Source organism: Miscanthus floridulus, chromosome 10, assembly GCF_019320115.1.
Source record: "Miscanthus floridulus cultivar M001 chromosome 10, ASM1932011v1, whole genome shotgun sequence".
Classification (NCBI taxonomy): domain Eukaryota; kingdom Viridiplantae; phylum Streptophyta; class Magnoliopsida; order Poales; family Poaceae; genus Miscanthus; species Miscanthus floridulus.
The window spans coordinates 25,012,991-25,020,667 of record NC_089589.1 but is presented as its reverse complement, the minus strand read 5'-3'; the positions used below and the strand labels follow the sequence as shown (position 1 = coordinate 25,020,667).

General features: G+C 42.2%; 1 pseudogene; it reads left to right on the top strand.

The window, feature by feature from the left end:
• The first annotated feature begins 732 nt into the window (after positions 1 to 732).
• On the top strand, positions 733 to 3,469 carry LOC136486383 (disease resistance protein RGA2-like; annotated as a pseudogene).
• The last annotated feature ends 4,208 nt before the right edge of the window (positions 3,470 to 7,677 follow it).

Here is a 7,677-nt window from a genome sequence, read left to right as displayed (position 1 = left end):
GCAGCAACTTGGTTGGGAGGTGGGGCGTGGCAGCAGCAGCTTGGCTTGGAGGCAGGGCGTAGCAACCACTGGCTTAGTGCCCACGGTAGCGGCCGCCTGGCCAGGGCGGCGCAACTTGGGCTGCCCACCGAGCGTAGCGTGCGGGCGGCCAAGGCGACGGCGCATGGCCGGCCCAGGGTGACAAGTACTGCAACCTAAAGCCTCAAATCCAACACAAATCCGACCTAAACATCAATGCCAAATGCCTGCTCGAACCCTAGAACAGACAAGGAAGCCAGAAATTCCATCCACTCCCAATCGCAATACCGACCAAATCCTTGGAATAAACTCGAACCCTAACCTCTAGAACGAGGCAGAACACATGAGCATACCCCAACAACGAAGATTTCATGGAATCGAAGGAAGCAAACGGAAGGAAGCAAACCTGAGAGACTAATCGAATTGCCTCTCACCGGGGCAGACCATCGCGAGGAGGAAAACAATGGGGAAATGAATCAACAGCACCGATAAAGTGGGCCTTCCGAATCAAAGATACAACCCAAACAGAATAAATAGCACGCACCAAAACACTCATTTAACGCATAGCTTTTCTAAAACTGCAGGCCAAGATCAAGTCAAAAACAAATCAAACGATCCAGAATTCGAGTGACACAGGCAAATAGCTTTTCTGTATATCTAAGCGAGCTTGCAACTTTATTTTTATTTATTTTTGATAAAGAGCTTGCAACTTGTTTGACTATGCCCTGATTGACAACCGGCTTTTGGGGCTGCTGCTTCGCCACCGCATAAAAAATGCCGTACGCCGCGAACCTTGCCCAAGCCGCGCCTCCCTCCTCACAACTGGGCACGGCGAGGCCATCTTGCTCAGCCACGACGGCCGCGCCGGCCGTCCCCCTCTGCCTCCACGTTCCTGCCACGACGAGGCCGAGGTCGACCAGGCTGCTGCTGCGCGCGAGGACGTGCTTCGACGGTTACCAGCTGCAGCAGGTGAGCAGGGACGGGCCCTGCTGCTCCTCCCTCATCCCTTAGCCTCGCGCAGGGCGACCAGCTCCTCTCGACGCCGCGCCGGCGGCGACACTGGCTCGGTCAGCCTCCGCCTCCGCCAGATCCGCTGCCATCCCCCTTCCCTCTGTGTACTTGCTGACATGTGGGTCCGGTAAAAAACACCTCTGCTTTTTTTGATAGCAGCTTCTTTACGCGTGGGCAGTTAGAAAACTCAGCTAGCTTGTACAAGAGCTTATAGTCATTTTGGTTTTGGTCATCTCAAAAGTCCTGGCTCAGTTTCCAGATCCATTTGGTTACTTCTTCCCAAGGAGGGTTCATCATGGAGGCACTGATTTCAGCAGTTGCAGGTGAACTTGTCAGCCGGTTCATCTCTTTCGTGGCACAGAACTTCTGTGATCGTACGCTGAATGAGGATGACCATACAAGGTTGGAGCACGTCCTGCTAAGGACTCATACCATCGTTGAGGAAGCAGAGGGGCGGTGCATCACAAATCAAGAGGAATGCTGCTACAGCTGAAGATGCTCATGGAGGGCATGTACGAAGGGCACTACGTTCTTGACAGGTTCAAGATTCAGTCTGCTGAAGGTGAGGTGAGCCATCAGAATCGAAAGTTTGACATATCTATTCTTACCGCTGCCAAGCGCCTTCGTTTTACTTCTGCTACCACAAAGGGCACACCAATAACTTTTGGTACCGGGAGCACCGCAAGCCTGAAAGGAGTTCTTGACAGTTTAGAAGCAAAGATTCAGGATATGAGGGAGTTCGTCATGCTACTTGGCAGCTGCCCACGCCTGCCTCGTCAGCCATACTGTACATATCTGTTCATGGACAAGTGCATGTTTGGTCGCCACGCCGAGAAAGAGCATGTCATCAATTTCTTGCTGTGCAATGATGATACTCGTGATGACTGCCCAAATCTTGGCATCCTTCCGATCATCGGTCCGCACCGAGTTGGGAAGAAAACCCTTGTGCAACATGCTTGCAAGGATGATAGGGTACGCGATTTCTTCTCCGAGATATCCTTCTTCAAAGGGGATGATCTAGAGAACGGAGAATTCGCAGCGAGTTTAAAGGCTGCCTCCGGGAAGAAGTGCTTGTTTGTTGTTGAGTTCAGTTGGAATGTGGATGAGGCAGCATGGGCAGACCTCAAATCCTCTTTTCAGGAGGTGGCGGGTCATGGAAGTAAAGTTGTTGTGATAGGAAGAACTCATGAAGTTGCTAAATTTGGGACAACAATGCCAATCTGGATGAAGAGTTTGTCTCAGGAAGAGTACTGGTACTACTTCAAGGCACTTGCTTTCGGAAGCATGGATCCTGATGAGCATCCGAAACTTGCATCTCTGGGCATGCAGCTGGCTGCTGAATTAAAAGGCTCATTCCTGGGTGCAAACATACTTGGTGAGATGTTAAGGTCCAATCCTAACTCTCAGTTCTGGCGCGCCATCCTGTCAAGCGTAAGAGCGCTGGTACAGGAACACACGTTTTCCCTTGGAGTACACCCTGAAGACCTCCTTGAGAGAAATGTTCCTGTTGGTTTCTCTAACGTTTCCTTTGTGGGTGCTCAGAGTCAGGGGTGTCTGGTGTATGATCTCAGGGAGGCTGGCCCTGGACAAGAAGAGCTACCATTGCCGACGTCGCGAGAAGTACTGACGGGTGTCAAGGTTCCTGCTGAGGACAAGTTTGATGTGCTGGTATGGAAATCTCGCATCCCACCTTACTGCAGCTACATAGTTACCTATGAGAGACAGAAGGCGCCCCAGCGCATAGTTGGCAAGAAGAATCGTCTGGCTCTGACAGAAATATCATCGTAGTTGTTCGCTGGCAAACAGATTTCTCAGAAAGGTGCATGTTGCATGCATCCTCAGGCATTTTAGTAATCGAGACTGTCTGCTGCTGTATGATCTCAAGGGTAGCCCAGGCATGTCCATAGCGAGCTGCTCAGATTAACATCAAAATGGCATTGGTGAATGGTTGGAATTGGAAGTTTTCTTGTGATAGGAGGCTTCATATGCCAGCATGGAAGTTTGTACTCTCTACGTTCCCCCCTTTCTACCTCTGTGACTGTGAAGCCAAAGCTCTGGTCATCAGGCGTATGCCTAGAATCACCTGGTAGTTAACCAGCTCTAAGCATGATCTTGTTTGGAGAAGAAACATATTGCTGTAACTGTAACTGCATTGTGAACTGCGTATCAGTGCCCACTGTGGCCTCTTAGGCTGCTCTTGTTGTTAGCATTCTGGATGCCTAAAATACACTCCAATGCCTTGTACGAAGAACACGTTGCAGTATGTAACCTCTCCCAACCTTTTGCTGTTGCTGTTGTCTGTACATCTTTTGTTGTTTTTTTTTCTTTTTTTGAGCAACGTACAACTTTTGTATTCGACTCTACCTGTGCACAAATACTGCAAAACCGGCCTAGCTGTAACTTCAACTTGGGCCAGGATTGGAAAGTTGTGGGATCCCAATGTCGCATCATGGAACGGGCCCAACCGGTCTATGCTCCTGGTCTCGTCGAATGCTTTGCTGGAGACGTAATGCTTACGGCGAAGAACAATAGAAGTGTATTATACCAACAAACCTATTGTTAACAGAATATATGAACATCTTGATCCGTATGAAGTTATCTAACCATGACAACCAAACCAAGCAAAAAAATACTAGTAGAAGATTAAAAGCAGGTGTTGATGCAATGTGGTGCGGCGATGGCTGTGACGTCAGACCCACGTTTAAACTTTGTGCTGGGAGATTGATAGTGTTTGATCATGTCAGCAACGAGCATATCGGGAAATGAAATTAAATAAAGATGCCATGATTACCGAGCAAGTGGTGACCAGTGGATAACTTTTTTAAATATATATAATTCCACCCTTTGTTTAAAATTATAGACTCTGTACCAAGTCAAACTTCTCTAGTTTTCAAATAAATGCATCATCAAGAATTCAAGATATTTCATGAAGAATTAAGTGAAACTGTTTTGATGTTGTATGTGTTGCCGCATTTTTCTAAGGGCAGTCCCAACGGTGCATTGATGATGGTTTCTATCCTCATTAAATGACTTACAACGTAGGCAAAATGCTGACATGGCAGCGTAATTAATGAAGAAAGAGAGCAAAAATCATAGAAATGGTTTCTTCATGAAGAAATCAGGTCTACTCTTGACCCAATGCACCAAGAAACCATGAAATCGCCATTGGGGAGAAACCACCAGTTTCTATGGAGCTCGTGTCGTGCTCCCATTGGAGGAAGAAGATAGAGTTGGGAGAGAGAAAGAGAAAATAATTATTACTCATAGAAACCATGGGTTGGAAAGTAGTACTTTTTTTGTGCGATATCTTATGTTATAGAAACTACTAGTTTCTTTTATTGGGACTGCCCTAAGGCCTGTCTCATTGGAGTTTCATTTTCAATTAATGATATGCCACATCATCAAATCTGCTGAGTTGGCAAGGTATTTATGAGGAGAGAAAAAAAAAAGAGTTTCATCGGGACAATGAAACCCACTGGACACTGTTCTCCTGACGCATGGGTGAACCTGGTGCTATCTTCAGTTAATCTCATGTGAACCTGACATTTCTAGTGTGGGAACGTGCTCTCACGTATGGATAAAAATTTGGATGTGAAAGCTAACTGTAGTTGTCCTTATTACTGGTGTATGTGTGAACGAAAGCTAACTGTAGTGTGAAAGCTTCCTTGACGTCCATATATAATATGAGATATATTTTATTTTATATGATTATTTGTCGGCATGAGATATACTGTAGCTCTAAAGTGACTATATTTAGTTTAGATATATTTTTAAATGGCTACCTAGTTTACATAGCACATAGGATCATAACATCATGCATACATTAACTGTTGCAGCTTGTCTTGAAAAAAGTGAAATGAAACCTCCCACTAAGAAACCCAGTTTCATTTCTCAATCTAGGCCTTGTTTAGATAGCATCAAAATTCCAAGTTTTTTCACTCTCTCTCCATCACATTAATTTTTGGACGTATGCATGGAGCATTAAATGTAGGTAAAAAAAATAACTAATTACACAGTTTGGTTGTAAATCACGAGACGAATCTTTTGAGCCTAGTTAGTCCATGATTGGACAAAGTTTGTCAAATACAAACGAAACGTGCTATAGTGTCCGGATTGCAAAAATTTGTAATCTAAACAAGGCCCTAAGAGCTGACATGACAGTCTTGGAAACTGAAAAATGAAACCCACTACTAAGGCTGGTCTAAGTTAGTTAAATTAGAGGAACCTGATTTAAGACAAAGCCAATGTGACACTAATAATTTGAAACGAATGGAGGGTTTGAATTTTATTTTCTTTTTTTCCAAAAAAAAAAAAAAGAAACACAGCTTGTGTTTGATGTGCTAGGATGCGGATGTATCTCGTTAGTTGAATCTTTTACTAATTTACTAGGAGTAGTATATTTCTTTTGTAGAAAAAAATTAGTGCTACCTTCGTCCAAAAATATAAGTGCATAGACAAAATCCCTTACAATTTTTGACAAAGGCAGTAACAAATTATCTTAACTCATAATACGATGGTTCTAGCTAATTGGGTTTAACATCCAAATCTGGACAATAAAACTACAGCGCTTGGGAGGAACTATGTATGTGATTTTGTATACTAGGAAGAAAACGACCTCCTAATGTGCTATCTTAAAGGAGGCTCAACAAAGAAAAAATGTGTTATCTTAAAGCCTTAGATGATGGTAGAGGTGTAAATCCACACACCCCTAGCAAGCAAGTGAGCCAGATTTATAGTTCATTAGCTTGCTCGCTGGTTGGTTTTTGGGATGATAAGCTCGGCTAGTGCTGGTTTGTTGTGAGAGAAAAAATATTGTATCATGACTGATAAGCCAAGCGAACAGGCTACATAAATAGAGTATTACTAGTTGATGTGATCTTTCTAAGGAAGTCCTTGAGTAACATGTTTATTAACGGATGGACTAGATAGGTTCATGAAGAAACTCTCTTTGTGGTTTATATATCTAGAATACTATCCAACCATAGTGCTCTTTCAGTCTCAATCTTACGTGTGCCCACATCAACATCCAAAAGATTTTCTTTTGTGGGCAGGTCTTAGTGACGTTGAACCTTAGTTCTCATCCAGTAGAGCGAGCTAACACATCAGCCTGCTCCTTTCACCTTTTTCCTAGCTCACTCAGATAATATTTCTTCATGTATACTCGTAAGCTTGCACTGTGCCTACAAAATTAGGGCCTATTTGATCCATTAGCTGATAATAGTTAGCTAGCTAAAAGGTCACAACTATTATTAGCTGCTATTAGCTACTTTGGTTCAACTAGTGAAATAGTTATTAGTTAAGTATTCAATTAACAATTAGCTAAACTATTAGTAAGGCCAGACCTTAATTCATGCAAAATTATGTTCAGGGCCGGTAGGGGTGTGACTACGACATTCACCTATGGGTATATATGTAAACTACACCTTCCATTCTAATTATAGGTACTTCATCATACGTCAAACTTCTTTTAACTTCGGCTAAGTTTTAGAAAAAATATTAACATTTACGAGTTCATATAAATATACTATGGAGACATATTCCATCGAAAATTTAATGAAACTCATTTTGTGTTACATGCTATATTTTTCTATAAAATCTAGAACGTAGGAAACAATAACTATTCGACAAGCATGGTCCACATTCGGATTGACCATAGTACCTGTCGCTATAGGTTCAAACAACAGAAGTAATCCCAATCCATTCAGACGATTAAAAAAGATAACAGTGTCAAATTCATTTTCATATTCCTATATTTTCTTTCTGCTTGTAGATAGATTATAATTAGATTATTTCTAATATATTATTGGGGGAAAAAGAACACTAGTGCCAACGGAAGCACAGAATCATGGATACCCATCACAACATTTTGTTTAAAAATTGTAGTGAGGAATCACAAAGGGGGAAAAAAGCTCCTTCGAAAGTTTATCTTTAACGTCAACACCGGTTCTTCAAAGAGTGTCATTCTCAGTTCTAGAGAAGTTAAATATTTTCTACTTTTCCAAATATATATAATAGATTATTAATATTTATGGTACATAATAAGTATCATTGGATTAATTATTGAATATATTTTTATAATAAACTTATTTGAAGATATAAATGTTATAAATATTTTATATAAATCTAATCACATTATTTAAGAAAGTTTTACCTATAAATTTTTTTTAGACCGAGAGAGAGTAAAAGGAAGACATGACAAGCGACATGCCTACTAGGGAATCTCATCACTTGCAGTTCCGGTGGACCCAGTCAGAGATTCATTACATATCCCACCAAGTTCTTCCCTCACTCACATCATATCAACCTTTTTCCAATTATTCGCAAAATAAAAAAACCTTTTTTCCCAATGGGCACTTGTATGGATATGGATTGGTTCAATCCGCATTTTAGATAGAAGCCATGACGAAGGTCGTCAGTGAAGTCAACATCGAGGGCATCTTGGCCTTTCTTGTTCACCCAGCACCTCCTTCGTCCATTATTGATGTACAATACTATTGCAACCACAAATTGATAATGACAGGAACACAAAGTTACAAGGAACTGTGCAAGTGCAACTTGTTTTCAAGGATTTGGATCCTTGTCTATACAAGGATTTGGAAACATGTAGGAGAAATTCTAGCTATCTTCCTAGCAATTTCATAGTCACTT